Source organism: Pyxicephalus adspersus, chromosome Z, assembly GCF_032062135.1.
Source record: "Pyxicephalus adspersus chromosome Z, UCB_Pads_2.0, whole genome shotgun sequence".
Lineage (NCBI taxonomy): Eukaryota > Metazoa > Chordata > Amphibia > Anura > Pyxicephalidae > Pyxicephalus > Pyxicephalus adspersus.
In genome coordinates, this window is record NC_092871.1 from 74,990,715 (window position 1) to 75,010,630 (window position 19,916).

Genomic DNA, 19,916 nt, shown 5'->3' on the forward strand with positions numbered 1-19,916 from the left:
CCGCGGGGATCAGGTAAGGGGGACCCCCAAAGGTACCCCGAGTGTGACTCGGGATTACCGCTTTTTGCAATTTTTCCGGCCCCGAGTCACACTCGGGAACACCCCTTAGGGGGTTAATATGTGACCTAATTCTGTCAAAACAAGCATCTGAACTTTAAGCATCCAGTCTAAAATGAAAGAAGGTTTATAGGACAAGCGAGGTGACACTCCTACCATATTTCAGTGAAGATGGAGACTTGGGACCTGATTTATTAAAGCTCCCCAAGGCTCGAGAGAATATACTTTCACCAGTGAAGCTAGGTGATCAAGCAAACCTGGAATGTATTCTCTCCAGCCTTGGAGAGCTTTATTAAATCAGGGCCTTGGTGTACTGTTGTAACATCCCTGGACTACGAGCCCATATGGGAGTACCAGAATACCGAGCAGAAGACTGGCGGCTTTTCATAGACAGTGTCACTGAAAGTTTGAAATCTGTTTTACTGCATAATGGCAACTGCTATGCATCAATTTCAATTGGTCACTCAACAAAACTTAAAGAAGAATATGAAAATATAAAAATGGTCCTGAACACCAATGGTCCATATGTGTTGATTTGAAAATGGTGAACTTTCTACTTGGACAGTAAAGTGAATACACAAAGTACCCATGTTTCATCTGCTTGTGGGATAGTAGAGCAAAGCTGAATCACTGAAAATAGTGACATGGCCTCCAAGGGAAAACATGAAAAAAGGTGCCGCAAATATCATTAACAAGCCAATGGCTGGCAAAAAAAAAAAATCATTCTCCCTCCACGAAACATAAAGTTGGGATTACTCAAGGAATTTGTTAGAGCTCTGAACAAGGACCGTGATTGCTTCAAAAACATTTGTAGATTCTTCCCTGGATTGAGTACTTAAAAAATAAAAGCAGGAATCTTTGATGGACCCCAGATTCAGAAACTGATATATGATTCAAATTTCACAAGGTATATGAAGCTTCCGCCTGGCACAGCTGCGTCATGGTTGTCAAGAACTTGTTGGGTAACCATAAAGCCCAAAATTTTGAAGAACTGGTACAAAATGTGCTCTTAAACTTTAAAAATTTGGGAGCTATTATGAGCATAAAGGTACACTATCTCCATAGCCATTTTTAAAAATGTCCAGAAAACCTTTGTGATTTCAGTGAGGAACAACAAGGGGAGAGGTTCCATCAAGATATAAAGGTGATGGAAGAAAGGTATCAGGGCAGATGGGATAGACATATGATGGCAGACTACTGCTGGAGCCTTCAACGTGATTGTCCTGATCATCAGCATAAAAGGAAATCATACAAACTGAGTCAATGACTTCTTTGTGATTAGTTCTGTAAATGTACTGAATATGGAATATATGGACATTAGGTATTTCAAAAACCTAATTTTGTATACGTAGGCATATGTAGTTTAATTTTGCTTAATTTTCATGATAATTAGTTTTCTATGAGGTTATTATTGAGGTCAGTTTTCAAAAAATCGAGCTGATCTAGCAAAAATCAAACATAACCTAAAATCGACCTAAATCTGTTTGGCAAGAACATGTTTGTTGACCAGTATAATCATTGGCATCTAATCTGTAACACCTGATTTTAACTTCCTGTATCTGAAGTGGTAATAGATGTAAGGGTCTATTTACATTTCTTTCTATATGACATAGCTGTACTTTCATTAATTTGGAACTTATGAATTATTACACCTTTGTTCATTGAAAAAAGATTTCATTTTTGAATTCAAATATAAGGAAGTGTTGCATTTTTTGCTCACTTTGCAGGACATATTGTTTTTCACCAGCAAAAAAAAAAATGTTTTATCACAGTAAATTTTGCCCTTTAACTTTATTGCAGGAGGATTTTCCTCCAATTAGAAAAAAACATTTTATTGAGCCACTATAATGGAATTAAGGGGGGCAAAATATGTAGACACTCTTGCTCTTGTCATTATTTGTATCTGTCTGTCATTTGCAACCACTATTAAATGTACAGCATTGCGTAATATGTTGTCGCTATATAAATACTGTATATTAATAATGATAAATACCTCCTATATAGGTTGTGCTATGTTGGGAAAAAATAGTCAAACTAAGCATGTTGGCGGAGTAAGAGTAGGCAGAGAAAATGATCATAGTGAAGGGGAGGCAGAGCAAAAGCTGATTGATACTTGGTGTGGAGAAAGCATAAGGGCCAAAGTTGATTTTTTTCTTTTCTGGGAGAATGGAGGAAGTAAGGAAACTGATTGTGAACTGTGGAGACCGGAGAGAAGAGGCAGATATGAAGCAGATTGTATAAAGGGGATATTTGAATGAGTGCTAATCATAAATAAACATTGCATAGTTTTGTTGGAATAGGTAGGGTTTAGTGTGAGCACTCGTGATTTTTTATGAAATGTCAGGAGATATTCCATGTATGCTTGGATTTTTGTATTCCCTATTGCAACCACAGGCCAATGGAGACAATGTTCAGAGACAACATAAACAACATTATTACATAAAGGAAAGAACAAAAGAGATGATCTAATGCAAGAGTGGCTACAGAACAGCAGCCAGATACCACAAATTAAGGGACCTTATAAACTGTAGGGTGACTGCTGCACTCTAAGCACAGCAGGCAATTATAGAGTTGGCACAGGTAGAGAGAGGGGTTATGGTGTGAAAAGTTGCAAAGACTGTTTTACAACTTCTGGTCCAAGGTTACACATTTTGATTAAAGAGGACCTGTTTTGTTGAAGCCGTATACTCACCAATAGTGTTGGTCGAATAGCTCACTATTCGTTTCGGCAGCTATTCGCTCGAATATAGCAAAAAAATTTGGGTGGTCGAACATCGAATTCGAACACCATTAAAGTCAATGGGAGGAAAAATTTGGGTTTTTTTCACACTGTGTAGAGCTTCTACAGCCTCCAAACAGATGTAAAAAGATACATTATAAAAGGATACATAAAAAGATACATTGTAAAAAGATACATTGTAAAAGGATACATAAAAAGATACATTTTAAAAAGATACATAACACTATTACATACCCCTGGACTTCACATTAATATTAAAGAGCACCTGTCACAACTTCCAATAATTATTGTTAGAAAACGAACGATTACGACCGATCAACGATTATGCACGATTATACTTGAACAATCATATTGTGCACAATTCTGTACATGCTGTATCAATATGATCGTTTAAATATAATCCACCAACAGTGTCCACACACTAGATACATCGTTTGAACGATGCAGGGAGGGACATGTAAAGGAGAAAGTGTACCGCAGAAACATGCACAATCACTGAATGTCACGATACTGTACACACGATAGATAGTGAAAGATCGTCGGCCAATCAGATCAACCGTGGCGGTCGTTCATTTCCAACGACAATGCTCGTTCGTCGATGTCCTTGGTCTTTTTTTTTTGGCCGATCGGTTGTTCATCGGTCATTTCTAACGATAATTATTGGACGTGTTATGCAGCTTTAGTCTACACGGACTGCATTCCCATGGGCTAATCTACACCAGGACGTTTCCTTCAGGCATGTTTTTGAGCGTTATCTTAAACGTTGCTTGCAACATTTAAAAAATTAAACCGCTGGATCAACGCTGGAAAACGCTTCCATTGAACTCAATGGAGGCTTTTTCAAGCGTTTTTAAGCTTTTATGAAAGCTTTCATTGAAAACAATGGGGGCTTTTATAAACATTTTTAGCAGGACTTTGGAATCTGGAAGCCCCCTTTAATAAGGAGACTCCCAGATCTCCACTGCCCCACCCTGGGGAATGAGTACAGGGGTACATCAATCCCCTTACTCATTCCCTGAAAGGGTTAAAATATAAGTAAAAAATAGGACAAGGCTTTAATTTAAAATTATTTTATTAATGTGTGTGTTTGTGTAATTTAACTTTTTTTTTTTTTTTTTACAGGTTATCCCAATGACAGGAGGATTTCTAGGGTTGCAATGAACCTGGAAATCCTCCTGACAGTGAGGGATTGCAGGGCACTAGGGGTTAAATGAGGACAAGCCTCTAAATTTACCCCTAGTGCTCTGGCTGAGGTTTTATATTTCTCAGCCATTCAGCACTAGAGATGAATGGGGAGACTTGTGCCCATTCATCCCTAGTGCTCTGTGATTGGCTGAGAAATAGGAAATCCTGATGACAGCTCAAGCATCATCAGGATTTCCCTTTCCTCAGCCAATCACAGAGCAGTAGAGGTATGAATGGAGATAGTATCTCCATTCAACCTCTATTGCCCTCGTATTGCCTCCAGGATCAGTGGAGCAGAGCTGTCAGCATAGTAAAGCTCCGATGATTGCTCTGCTCCCTGAGGAAAGGGAAACCCTAATGACAGCAAAGGCATCATCAGGATTTCCCTTTCTCAGCAACTCAGGGAGCAGAGCAATCAGCGGAGCTTTACTCTGCTGACAGCTCTGCTCCACTGATCCTGGAGGCAATACGAGGGCAATAGAGGTTGAATGGAGATACTATCTCCATTCATACCTCTACTGCTCTGTGATTGGTTGAGAAAAGGGAAACCCTGATGATGCTTGAGCTGTCATCAGGGTTTCCTATTTCTCAGCCAATCACAGAGCAGTAGAGGTATGAATGGAGATAGTATCTCCATTCAACCTCTATTGCCCTCGTTTTGCCTGCGGTTACAGCTAATTGAAGGCACCTGCTTTCAATTAGCTGTGACCGCACAGTTCCCACAGTCCAGGAATCCCACAATGACATTATGATTCATAATGTCATTGTCGGATAACCTGTAAAAAATAAAAAAGAACAAGTTTAAAATAAAAAAACACATACCAAATTATTAATTTAAGAAAAAAAAAAAATTCGAACAGCCATATTCGGGTCGAATATAGGGACAACCCGAATTCGAACATCAACACTACTCACAACACACTCAGAGGAAAAAAAGACAAGTAGAAGGTAAAGGGCTAGGCACCAGTACTGCCTGTGGCCTCTTTACGGGAAACAACAGAAAACCACTTGCAGACATGTAAAAAAAAAAAAAGCTAAACAAGATATGCACCAAGTGAAGCATTGTCCCAGTGGGGAATTTCCATGAAAACTCTAGGATTTCAGAAGATTTACTTATCCGTGGTTGTGAGTTATTGAACTATTTTGGACACTGCTTGGCTTCATTTTAGGAAATGCTTATCAACAAGGAATGAGTGCTCTTCCATATAATTAAGCAACATTTACTGTTTACTAAAAAAAGCAGGATTTTGGTTGATGTATATTATGTACACCCTAATCAAAATTACACTTCCTTAAATGAACATATTGGTATTAAATGGCTGTTCGGCATTATTTCTTTAAAATAAAAGTTTTCCTATTAGTTACTGGATTTTATTTGATCTGTTAGATAAAAACATCTTTTTTTTTAATTTTGTTATTTGTTTAATGTCAAATGTATTGTCTCATTCCCAAAATGTAATCTAGCAAAGATTTCATAACAGTCCAGTATACTATTATTTACAGTATGGATAACATTTTTATTTTTAGGTTGCAAAGTTTTCAATGTTCATTGTATAATCACAACTTTATTTGCATTTCAGTATGACATCCCTTCCCCAATCCAAACATGCTAATGTACCATTTTGATCCCAATGCCTTGAATTAATTAGCTTTTTTTCAAACTGGCCTGAAAATGTCACAGGTGACTATTTTATGACATTTGGGACTCCTTGCTATAATAAAGTTCATAAACATGTTCCACATTTAATAAGCAATGTTCTGTTATCTAAACACATCAGTGGCTGTTTCTATGGGCAATCAGTGTCCTTAGAAAATCAGGGCAAGGAATGGCTTGACAATGAGCAGAAAAAAGAAGCCAAGTCTTGTAGTAGTAAAGTTTTGGTGAGGGCATGTCAGCTTCTCTAAGCCCTGGAGTATGCTGTGTTTACAGACAATAGAACAGGAAGGCAAAATAATAGCTGAAGACAAAGAGAAATACATCAGGACTGGGACTGGTGGTTTAGAAAATTATTCCCTGTTCTGACATCAAGTCTCAAATGCGGAGGAGGTCAGCAAGTTGTAAAGTTTAGAGAGGCAGCTGAGCACAGGGATTTTGGAAGGATCAGTGAATCAGAAAGATGCTGAGCCAATTCGGGCTGTAAAAAAATATAGAGCAACTTTTCCTGTAATAGACAGAAACACACTCCCAAGATACCCATTGCTGGCTTGTTTAAAGTGCCTTATGTATCAGAGGAGCACTGACAAACACAGCCTTCTGGTCACATGCCCATGATTAAAGAGTCAGAATGGTTAACACAAAGTTCTTTAATATTTTTATTGTAATTTAAAGCTTTGTTATTCTTTTGACATCATGTGCTGGCGCATTTCCTCAAACTGGAGGCAAACTTAGAAATAAAACATGGCTTCAACAATATTTAGGGTATATGCAAAATATGTGTTCATATATATAAAAAAAGCACTAAAAATGGCAATCATAATGTCAGAAGGACTGGCCTGCCCTGATGGTTATCTTAGATTCTTTCCTTTACTCTTCTGATGAATGTTGTATATGCACATTTCTTAACTGTACAAAATCTTTGAGCAGAATTTCTAATATATGAGATACTGGTAACTTTGTATAAGACTGCCCTGTGCCATATAAATCTTAGGGCAGATATACACCTGTCTCTTCATGTGGCTCCCCACAGCTGGCACCTTGACAGTTGCTTGAGCCCTTGCACAGCAGTGTTGGTTCAAAAAGAAGGGATGTGGTACTTGATGATTTATAGGATGGAGCCATACTTTTTTTGCCTATACAATAGCACAAATGTGTTTAGAGCTTTTTTGGAGGGATGGTTCTGAATCTATGTGGTTACACCTTCTTTGCCACATAGTTATCAGTAGCATATAGCACCTACAACCACATATGCTTTTGTCTATAAAAGTTGACAGGCATTTACAGCAGTTTAGCTGTTTGTTCAACATTACCAAGGGATAGACAACTGCCAGAAGCTTCTAAAAACATGTGAATTACCATGGTGGTTGACTATCACCTGACCACCAACTGTGTTTAAGTTAGAACTTATTAGTTCAAATGATCATGTGGAAGAAATCAAAAGAGTTTGCTAACTGAAGCCCCTGAAAGATTACACTGCATCACAAAAAAATAATTATTGTCTGCTACTTGGTCTAATCCATGTGTCCAAAAATTCTGAAGTCGGATTCTGCCTAGGACATTACAATCTTAATTTAATTACACGTATAGACGCGATTAGCTACATTCTCGTTCCTCAGTTACTATGTAATCTCTATACATAACTAAGTTTTGCCTCATAGTTCCATGACAATACAAAAACTTAGTTTTATGTTGCAACATAATATACAAAAACACATAATCCACCTTGTTCCTTGTCCTTGTTCAACATACATGTACGCTTCAGAAGTGTTTTTCAAGCACTTTTTTTTGCGTTTGTGGCACTCCGCTGTCTCCCGTTGCAGAAACCAGCAGTAGTCACCCATCATGTTGGGGTTGCACTGGCCTTGATATCTCGTTTCCATAAAAGAAATGTCCTGGAGGAACCTCTCCCCCCATATTCATCACTTGCCCAAATTTTGTGGCAAGAAGCCCAGATGGGGGAATGTAAGAAATGAATTTTAAGTGACTTTCAGCAGCCAAGTTGATTGTATGCTGTTAGCTTGTTGTTCACGAGTTTACATTGGTTTTCAGCTTGCTGGTTATCCAGAAAGTTTTGTGCAACTAACACAAATGAATCCCAAGCAGCAAGTTCAAGTGGGTTGAGTTTGTCTCAGAATGTGTCATCACGCATAAAATTTCAGATTTGGGGACCAACAAAAATGCCAAAATTCACTTTAGCATCTGTTATAACTTTTCCAAACTTGTCCTTGAGATACTGAAAACCCATACCATCATGATCTATTGCAACAACAACGTTTTTCAATAATCCAAGTTTAATGTGAAATGGCCGAAGGTAAACTTTCTGTGGACCAATGAGTGATTTATGCTTTCACGTTGTACTGGCCAACAGTGTGTTCAGGTCTGCGTGGCCATTCTCTTACTTCGGTAATATTGCTGTGATCACGACTGTTCCACAGACACAGAAAGCACATATATTTTTTATATCCCAATTGCAGGCCAAGAAGGAGTGCCACAACTTTCAGGTCCCCACAAACGTTCCACTTGTGTTCTGAATAGTTAATCAATTTCAAAATGACCTCCACGGAATCGTATGTCTCTTTCATTCCTTCGGCATGAGCAAGAGGAACAGAAGGTTTTTTGTTTTCTTTATGCAGCAATACAACTTTCAAACTTGCTTTGCTCCAGTCTATAAACAATCTCCACTGCTTTGGTATGTATTCACAACCTAACTACATCATCAGACCACTCACGTCGTTACAGAAGCAAATGTCGTTTGTCAGCTTGTAATAACCTGTGAACTTTGTGTGATGATCACAAAAGAGTGAAGTTGTTGTTCCTTTTTGTCGCAAATTCCACTCGTTTAATCTGTTCCCCATCCAACATGTCACTGTCAGTAACAACAGATGTAGGAGGAACTGGCACTGGATTCTCTGCATCATGTGGCACTGGCTTCAGAGCAGATTCACAATCAGGATAGATGTTTTTTGACTTGAAAACCCAGCAATTTTACTCACACAGACGTAGCAGTCCGAGTGGTGTTTTTGTATCTAAATAGATACCTATAAATAATTCTCCTAAATGTTTATAGTAAAATATGTATATTTTGGACAATAACTGATGAATGTTCATCTGAACCGAAAAACAAAAATTACATATGTATTGGAAGGTATAATTCCTTGATGTGGTGCTGGTATTAGTTTTCTTTTTCACTGCTCTTTTTTTAGTTTTTACTTGGTGATTCTGCCACAATTTACACCCAGGTGACATAGTAGTTCTTGTTCTTCTTCTCAATGATACCCAGGGTACTTTGTGTCCATCAATTCTGGTATCTAGCTTTTTCTGTGGCTATAACTTTAAAATTTTTAAAGCACCAAACTACCACTCCTCTTTACATTGCAAGCCATATATTTGATCTAAACAAGCCTGTCTGTGAAGTGTGTTATCATTTACCCACATTTAGGTATCATTTACCCACATTTAGGAAGTAAGAATATCCTAAAGAATTGTACATACAGAGAAGACAAACATTGGGGGGAGCCAGTATGTTTTGTACATACCCCTCCCAAAAGGTTGGGTTTACAAGAACTATGGTTTAAATTATTTATGGTTTAATATGTCAATACATCAGCTTTATAAAATTATTTGATGATATTATTTTAGAAACTATGTCCTCAATAAAGTGAAGATGATTTAATGCAGAAAAATATTTTGTTAATTATTTCACTGTTATAGTTTTCATAATAATTAAACACAAGTTTCAAAAAAGCCCCTCCCTTCAGTCCGACAAGGTGCTTTAAAAATTATACTGTCTGCCAATTTTGAGATCACATTACTCATATAAAGTTTTTAGAACAGCAAATCTGTACCTCTTCTTTTGCAGAAAAGAACCACGGTGAAGAAAGCTTTTCAAGTTATGTTATCCAGTGGTTGGATTTATCTTAACTCAAGAATGGTCAAAGCAACAGAGGCTTTGAATTCCCTAATTCTTATGTGTTTTCTTGAAATGCCAATTTTAAAAACAGTAGTATACAACATTAACAAAAATAAAATATAAGCCAAGGTTCAGTGTTTTAACAATATAATACAGTATATTTATACATTCCCTGCCATGGGTTCAGTGCCTTATGCTAGTTGTTCCTTAAAAAAGACCAAATAATGGATTTGAGAGAAGATTGGGAAGTGGAATGGTATATGAATAGGTGGTAGAGTTCTAATCTTTCTTTCTTAGAGTTCTAATCATTTATTTAGTCTAAAATTTACTTTCTGACCATATGTACTCAGGTTAACAGAAATTGCATACGTAACATAAATGTGCACTTGATAATTTTTCATTCCTAATCAAGTAATATTTCTTTGATAAAGCCACTCAGCAGAAAACAATCTGCCCAAACAGAGTCCCAGTGGACTTTTTAATATGCATTAACATGAAGAAGTTTTGCCAGGCCAGTTCTGTATGCAGAATCAAATGTATCATTGTTGATGAATATACTGTAGTATTTTATTGTTAACACAAGAAGCTTGCGACTCAAGTACATTAGTTTTCAGATGAAGACAATTAGTGCAGTAGGTTTTGGGTGCAGTGCATCAAATAGCTAAAACCTTCTCTAAACCCCTAACCCCAACTCTTCACTTAAAAGAGCCCCCCTCACTAAACCTAAAACCAATCATCATTGCTTAAAGTCTCATTCCAACACAAGTTATTATTAATAATTTGCATTTATATAATGCAAACATATTATGAAGCTGGGACCTATCGCTGCAAAGGCAAGAGTGCTAGTCACTGAGCCAACAGTGCTAAAAGATATCACCTAAATTGTCATACCAATTATTATTAATATTATTATTTTTGCATAGTATTTATATAGCACCGACATATTACACAGGGCTGTACAAAGTCTATAGTCATTTCACTAGCTGTCCCTCACAGGGGCTCGCAATCTAATGTCTCTACCATAGTCATATGTCTCTATTACAGTCTAAGGTCAATTTTGGGGGGAAGCCAATTACCCTAACTGCATGTTTTTGGATCATGGGAGGAAACCAGAGTACCCGGAGGAAAGTCATACAAACGCTGGGAGAACCTGGAAACTCCATGTTGGTAATGTCCTGGACAAGTTTAAACCACTGAAACACTGTGCTGCCCTGTTTTTCTACAAGATCAGCAACAAAGCAGAACATGTTTGTTCCAGCAGATTCCTTATCATACTCATTCATATATGAATTTCTTGAACTATTGCAGCTCTCAACCAGTAATAAAGCACAAAGGGAACCTTACCCTGAAGTCAGTACATTTACTGCTTTTTGTTCTCCTGAGTTCTCCTTTAATCAAGTATATTATACAACTCAGTAATATACAGTTCATTTGTGGCTTTGCTTGGTCTTTACAGCTGTATCAGGCTATTGTTTCACCAAGGCAAAGTATTTTATACTAACATGCTGGAATTTTGTTCTAGTTAAAAAAAGGAAATTTTGAACAGTTTAGAAAAAAAACTTAATTAACATGCCCTCCAACCCCACCCTACTTAATCTCTAAAGGGACCAACAATATAGCCCTTTGTTGCAGTGGACTGTTTCCTTTTAATGTAGCCTGGCTTTGTTACACATATCTGTTTGTTGTTACGGTAAAAATATTTGTTCACACTTAAAACATATGTGATCATTTTTCACTGAACTCCATTTACTCAGACTATAATAAAACGGCACAACGGCAAAGCTTTGGAATCCCCGACAAACACATAGAACAATGTGGACAGTTGCTCAGGAGTCACCTCTCAGGTGATCAATATAATTATTTATTCTGTATTATTTTGTTGCCAAATGTTCTGAACGCACTTAGCCATAGCCCACCACCCAAACAACTTTATTTTTCAGTTCTTTCATGTACAGTGTATGATTTATGAGCATACATAAACACATTTGGTTCCAGCTGTGTTATACACCTAAAATCAACAGCTCAAAGGTATGAAAAATTTTAAATAAGCCTAAAAAGGCCTGTGTAAATGTATTTTCTCTCCCCACAACCTTGATGACTTCTTTTTGTACATTTATTTAGGGGACGAAAAAAGTGTTTAGGGACAATCTAGTGAACATATTAAGCTGGTGTGTTTTTATTTACAAAATAATAATAAAAAACTGTGTAGTGTCCCTCCTAATATTAAAATGAGATACTTTCACAGTCATGAGACCTTCCAAAAGAAAGGAACAAAGAGTGTGTACCTTCTTTTTTTTTTTGGCAAAACCAAACCCCTTGCTTACCCAAAAAATGTCAAGGACCCATTCGTTAACCCCAATGTGGCAGGGGTCAGCTGGGGGAGCTTAGTGGAATCTGAACCTTTTAATAGGAGGTCCCCAGATATCTGCCCCCTACCCTGTGTAATGAATACAGGGGTATAGAGCATCCCTTACACATTCTCCTGAATGAGTTAAACCGGACCTGTTGCCACATTTTTAACATTATATAAAAGGGTGTTTTTTTTTATTTCTGTGAAGAACTTCCCTTCCGTCTTTACCACCATGGCAGTGAAGCCTGAAACCTGCAGCCTCATGCGTCACAAATCCCAGCAGGCTGTGGGCTGTTTCTTATGTGCATGCCCGAAAACGGGCATGCATCATAAGGGTCTTTCCTGGAATGTAAATAAAAGCATGTGCTGTGAGATGCCTGCACAGTGCTAAATCTGGTAACGTCAGCACAACCCGAAAAGAGGAAGAAGATGGCCACTGACCCTGTTCAGTCCACTCTAGAAAGAAGAATGAATCTAGGATAGTGCAGACCTGCTTGACTTCGGAGTACCTGTATTCCATAAATAGTGTGGCAGCAAGCATTGCTGCAAAACTGTTTATTGAATACAGGCACTCTGGAACTATTGGCTCAAACAACTAAGCAGAGCCGTAATAGGTGTGAAATAAGTCGCCTGGCATAAAAAAACCCTCAGTTCTGCATGGCAATCTGCCAAACTCCTAAAAGCTCTCATATTCTTTATCATAAACAAGACAACTTGGACACAAGAAAAATACAAGCTAGCTTGCTACCAGGTACTAGGACATAACACTATTCCACCTTTGCTAAAACCAACCAAGCAGTTACCTATACGTTTCCTATTACCTATACATTTCCAAGCAGAACATCTGAATTCCTTCTGGTCTCACTCTCCTCTAAACAAGACCAACAGGTCGAAAGGCATCAGGACTGAGGTATTTATAATCAAGGAGAGAAACTATATTACAATTCCTTTATTCACTTTTTATGACACCTTTTTGATCACTGTATACTGTAACAAATGTATATGTGTGTATATATATATATATATATATATATATATATATACCTGCATAATCTTCCTAATACAGAAAAATCATAAAATCCAAGTTTTTAGATTTTAGGAGTCAAATACCCCTCTCTATACTTTCTAAAGACCTTTCAATCAGAAAAATATGTTTTACACTCTTGAACACTTTGAACACACTTTGAACAAGAGTGCTTTGGCAAAAACTATTTTAGCATGATTAGCCCATATTGGACAATCTATGCCAGCTATACCTGGTTTTTAACCAAACTTTTAATACAAACATTCAGCAAACTGATAGTGGGCATGTCTGTCCATCACTTGTCCCAAGTTCAATTCCTTGTGGAACAAATGCAACCTGCAAGTTCTGTTGCTTCCCCACATCAGTGGAAACCCCAAGGCATGTTGTGGGCTGATGAACAAATGCTAGATTCAGTTTTGAACCTTTGACTGAACACTTCATTTTTGACCAAGCACCGATAGTTGAACATCTTTATTTTCTCACCAGAAAGGCTCTTGCCTGGCTCCTCCAGTCTGGAAAAGTAATAAACCCTGATCTGACCAGTTTTCTCTCCTGATCAAATCTTATCTGCTGCCCCTCAGGTTCATTTTTCCAAGGCTTCCTGTCTGTAGAATGTGGTGTACTAGAAAACAATTCATTCAAAACTCTCTTAAAATAATAAACACTCACTACTTCTTCTGGCAAGGCCTGTCAGGACACATTAAGGATCAGCTATGTAGGTGAGAAATTCCACCCAACCTTAAAGATCTGGCATCCCTATGTATCTTAACCCCCCTGGCATTCTAATTCTGTCAGTTTTTTGATGCAAAAAGTGATCCTATTTTTTTTGCATAGAAATTTTTGTTTATATTGTGGCTGTAATTCTTAGGATTAACTCCCGGGTATAATAATTATATTTATTTATTATAATATAATCATAAATTATAATATATTACATAATTATAAATCATTATTGTAAAAAATAATGAAATAATAGACCACAACAGTGGAATTTACTAATGGTGATTGCATCTGCAGTTAGATGCGATGCACCATGCAGAAATCCTGCGTGGTGCATCGCATCTAACTGCAGATGCGTACAGCGGGGTGGCAGGGACTCTGCGGTGTTTACATAATTCTACATAGTACATAAATTTCCCGCCCGGCCACGCCCCCTAACGGAGAGGCGTCCCGGCATCACCTCGGGATCTTCCGATTGCCACTGGAGCGGGATCGTCCGATTGCCGCGCGATCGTCCGATTGCTGGGGTAAAGGGGACCCCGAAAGTTACCACGAGTGTGACTCGGGGTTAGTGCTTTTTGCATAGTTTTCCCACCCCAAGTCACACTCGGGATTACCGCTAGGGGGGTTAAAAGATGTTGTTTTTGTTAAAGAATTAGTAACACCAGCACTTATGCCTTGTGCACTTATGCCAGTCATATGCCTTACCCCACCTTTCAAAATCCGTTAGTACCTCCACTTTCCCAATTTATGCAAGTGTATCTTCAGGAAGAAGAGTTTTCTTGTCACCAAATTCATGCCCAAGACCCAGACTATGTTTGACTACATTAAAGAGAAATTATTGAAAGTGCCAACATCTGCGAATTGAGGAATTTAGTGATAACAAGAGGATGACGATGAGAAAAAAAAATCCCGACCTAACCCTAGATCTCTGAACTCCTCAACATAACGACTGTTATGCTGGCTTTTAGATATCAGTTTGATCCTCTTCTAAGTTTTTTTCATTTCTCTCTATCAGTATGATTTGGGGGGGGGGGGGGTTCTTTTTCTAAGTGTCAAATTTGCTTCCAAAATATGTTTGTTTTTGTTCCATTCTTTTTTGATTACATATGATCAGCATGGCTTCTAACATTTTATTTACCAAAGCTAGAATGCAATTTACAAAAGGTATGGAAAATATATATACTAAAAACTTAGGTCTTCTTAGTATTTGGAGAAAGTTTTCCTTTTGATGATAGGTAGATTTCCAAAATGGTTTTACAAATAGACAAAACTCACATTTAAAAGGTTGCCAGAAACTTGTCACAAACTTGTGAAAGCATGAATTTGAACATTTCTGATTACTCAAGGAATCATGGCTGCAAAGAACAATTCTGGGTTAGTAAATCTTGTGTTCACGATTCCTGTTGGCAGTTCAATTCTAATCATGTTGTCCTGATAAACCTGGACCTTAAAGACTGGGAATGAGAATGCTATAGGTAGGTAGGTAGGTGCACATAGCAGCACCTTATTTAAAGTTTGTAGGTTTATAGTCCTACTGCCCTGACCTCCAGCCTGTCAGACTCTGCTTCTGATTGACAATTCTGTACTACGATTGGATTTGCCTATGTGATGAAAAACCTGACACACCAGAGGTGCAAATTTCTGAAATCCCTTAACCATACCTAACATAACAATTCCTAACACTTTTTGCACATTCTTTAGTACATAGCAATCCTATATTTCTGGAAAGTTAATGCTAATTTATTAAAAATATCCTTTGGCTTATAAGTGAATAAGCAACATTGGTGTAATAAATTACTCTTTATTTAGTGTTTTAAAGAACCTTTGACATCAGTTTTATTTTTTCAGCCTTGTGAGCTTTTGCAACCATTGACAAAGGTAGCTTAAAATTTTGTTTATAATAAGTACGTATTAACCTCGCTAGCGGTTCATTTCTTTCCGTTTTTTTATGTCAAAAGCGGTACATTGTTTTTTATGAAAATTTTTTTTTCGAGAATAATATAACAGTATGAGTATAATAAAGTTTGAAACACAAAATCATGTAAAAACAATAATTTGAATAAAATAAAAATCTATATATTTGAAAAAAAAAAAATTTTTTAAATTAAAATATATATATATACATTATACTGATACTAATATATATACTGTAAAATAAATGTTCTTGAAAACAATGTACTGCTTTTACACATAAAAATCCAATGTATTGCATTTATTACAGTTATTTTGTATTGAATGCAATACAAATGGATTTTGAATTTCCCGCCCCACCCCACCGGCAACGTACACACGCACCCACTTCACCGGGAACTCCCTGGTGACTCATCGGATGCAAAAGGAGGAAGAAGGAAGACGAAAGAAGATGGAGATCACGGCGCTGGACCGTAAGTGCTCTATTTGCTAACCTTCCCATTGGTTTACATACCCCGTGTGTGACTTGGGGTTACCACTTTTAGCAACTTTTTTCTACTCTGAGTCACACTCAGGGTTACCTCTAGGGAGGTAAACATTTATTTGCAGAAATAGAAGTATATATTCCTATGCTGTTAAGCAGGTATGCTCTTCCATAAAAGATATTTACACATACCTAATCAAGCTAGTTAGTACAAACTTGGTATTCTGATATAAGTACAACATCAGTCTTGTAAAATAATGAAATTTTGTATACCTCTTTATGTGTGTTACTTGCACAGCCCACATGTACCTGCTGATACATAAAGGAGATATCAGCCAGTTACGACAAGCAGCCTTCCTTTATAACCTTTTTGCAAGATTATTGATAATAATAACTGGTCTTATCAGCCTCTAATGTCTAGACTAAATTTATTGATTTACCAGTAATATGCATCCATAACTGTAGTATGTGTTATTGGATAGAGATTCTCTATCCAAGAACACAGTGTTTTTGCTGTGACCGCAAATTGCTGTTCTCACGCTCCTTGGGCTGTACTTATCAGCCTGGTGACCGTGGGAACTGAACTCAGATGAGCTCTCAATGAAGAAACTCCATTAGGAGGTCATCTGCAATCACAGCTGATTGGAAGCACTTGCGTGCCTCCAATCAGCTGTGACCACAAGTTTCCACGCTCCCCGGGCTGTACTTATCAGCCCAGTGACCATGGGAACTGAACTGCAGTTGATCTCTCAATGGAGAAACTCCATTAAGTGTCATTCTGCAGTCACAGCTGATTGGAAGCAGTCGTGTGCCTCCAATCAGCTGTGACCGCAGTCCCCACGGTCACCGTGGGATGTCATTGTGGGATAACCTGTAAAAAAATAAAAGTTAGTTACTCAAATCACACACATTCAATAAATTACTTTAACATTAAAGCCTCTTTTTTTTACACATATTTTTACACACAAATTCGCAAAGTCGAATCCTGTATTTTTCGGGTCGGGTCTATCTGAATTCGAACAGTTATTTTCGAGTCGAATATAAGGACAACCCGAATTCAAACACCAACACCAATACTAGTTAGTACAGTTGGCGGACTGTTGACTCAACAACACCAACAGGGAAAGTCTACTCAAGACTCAAAAATGGAATTAAGTGTATATGACAGCTGTAGATAACAAAGGGTGCTTGGGTTTAAAAATGAAAGAAGCCTAGTTAAAAATCCAGAAAGGATCTTGTTGAATTTTTTCAGGCCAATTTTGCTATTATTTTACTGAGACAAATTGATAAATTTTATTTTTAAATGCAGCAAATAGTAAAAAAACTGAATAGGAATTGCAACAAATTGTTGCTTTTAGTACATTTTCACCCAGTATTGTTCTATGGGATTTTATGTCAATATGTATTACCAAAAGTGTAAATATTTCTGTTGCCAGAACATAATTTATGTGTCAAACTGTGCCAGGTTTTTCAATCATAATTGTAACCAAAAGTAAAATAGCAAAAAAAAAAAAATAGATAACCAAAACTATAAATAAACAACACTTTAAAACCTTGATTGTATCACTTTTAACAAAACTAAAGCCCTCTAAAGTCTTCTTATATCTTTAAAACGTTTGGGGATACCATATGTATATATAATAATTGTTTTTTTTAGGCATGCATGTGCAGCTTTTTTCATATATAAATGTTCACTAAGTGTATAAGGTTTTAAGGTTTTCCATGAGTTCCCATGCTTTCCTCTGTAACCTCAGAGCAAACTCTGTATTCTCCAAATTCATAAAATATCTGGTAAACTTACCTGTCCTGGAAAAATAAACAGTTTGGATTTGTTCCTGACCATGCACAGAATCAGATCTGTCCTAGCATGAACAGTTTGTATATCTTATTTTACTATAGAACAGGGTGTTTTGCCAATAAGCTATCATGTGATACCACTCATTGGCTCCGATTTAATAAAGCTCTCCATGGCTGGAGAACATACACTTTCATCAGTGAAGCTGGGTGATCCAGCAAACCTGAAATGGATCTGGTCCAGGATTGAAAACATTTGCTAACAAATAGCAATTGACGTATAAGAAATACAGAATATTTCAGGCTTTTTATCAGCTTAATGAAAGTGTATCCTCCCCTTGGAGAGATTTATTAAATTAGCCCCATTATGTCAGTTCCCATTCAAAAATGTTGCTTTAAGCAGGACTTTTCTGCAGAAAGGGACAGGTGATGGCATGATGACATATGACATATGTATTTTTACTGATCACCATCCCAGCTGTCAAAATTCAATGAGCCTCACATGGGAAGCTTAGCATGGTTGTCAGGATACTCACTAATGCCAGCCTCTTATGCATCTGCCAGGATTTACATATTCCCAGCCCAGCCAATCAAGATGGCCCAAGATCTGGATGTGGAACAAAAGAAGGAAGAAGGTGGTCGCATTCGCAATAAAATGGAGATAGCTGAGTATTCAATGAGTTAAAATCTACTTTAAAATGGAATTATATAATCCAAGTCATCATGATATGCTCCATGTTTCTACCATGTGTTTCTTTGTTGTGCTTTGGCACTTTGGTTCATGCATCACTGTCACAAAAAACATCTGTTAATAATACTTTATATCATGTCTTATTTGCAAGGGTTTAGCTGTATTTAGCTATATATTTGATTTTTTGGGTTTAGGTTTTTTAGATTACTTAAAGGACAGTCCCCTCAGAAATTTACACAATTTATATAACATAATACATAAATCTGCAGCTATGAAAATCATAAAGAAATTAATCCTAATCAGATTAGATACAGGAAATCTTTCCTTTTATTGATGACTAAAGATGGTATTCCTATACTATAGGCAAACTCACCATTAGTAAATGCAAAACTTTATGTTTATTGCCAAAATATTACCTATTTATAATGTATTGCCTAGCTATATCCTTCAATAATTTGAATTACATTGAAATAATTTCAATGAATTTAAATACTAAACCTGAAAACTGTAAATCTTCTCAATTCCACCTTCTACAAGCATGGAACTCAGCGACACCAAAAATAAATAAGAAAAATATCTTGGTACTTAACCAATGAAAAAATGTCTGCTATTCTTTATGAAAAACCCGATACCTTTCGTAAAATATAGAAACCTTGGATTACACATTATTTACCATCTTATTTTGATTGATCACTATTAACAATTTAAATCAAAACTATGAATGATAATATGTAAAAAGAAACTTTTCTTAGCCTCATCAAACACCTTCCATTCCCATTACCCTTATCTCCCACCTTTCTGTGTAATGTTTAAGTCTTTTTTTTATGTTCTCTTTGAATATTTTTGTGTAAATAATCTCAAATATTACTCAAAATACCATAGATTATTTACAACAGACTGATGGACTTCCACTAAAATCAATCCTCTTTTCATAATGGGACAATATTCCATTATCAATTAAAGACTATTCTGGATCAACAACCTACATCAACCATTTGAAGAAATAACCCTCTTAATGTACTCATTCTTTTCAGTCTATGTATTGTTCTTGATATTTTAAACTATGTAATGACATAATTTTCAAGCATTGTACTTATACGGTTTATATATTCTAGTTAAAATGTTCTTTGTTACAAATATTGAAAAACTAATAAAAATGTATTGAAAGAGAACAATGCCAAGATATCCTGTTTTATTATCAAGGCCCTGCTAGTTATACCAGTGGAAAGACAGGTATACATGGTATTTAAGATATTATTTTTAATAGTTTTCAAATCCATTTGCATTTAAAAACATTGCTAATGTGCAAAAAATGCATGTTTTTATTAAAGGCCAATAAATGCACAAACATGTTCTTATAAGTGAACTTTTAAAGTAGATTTTTGACAAC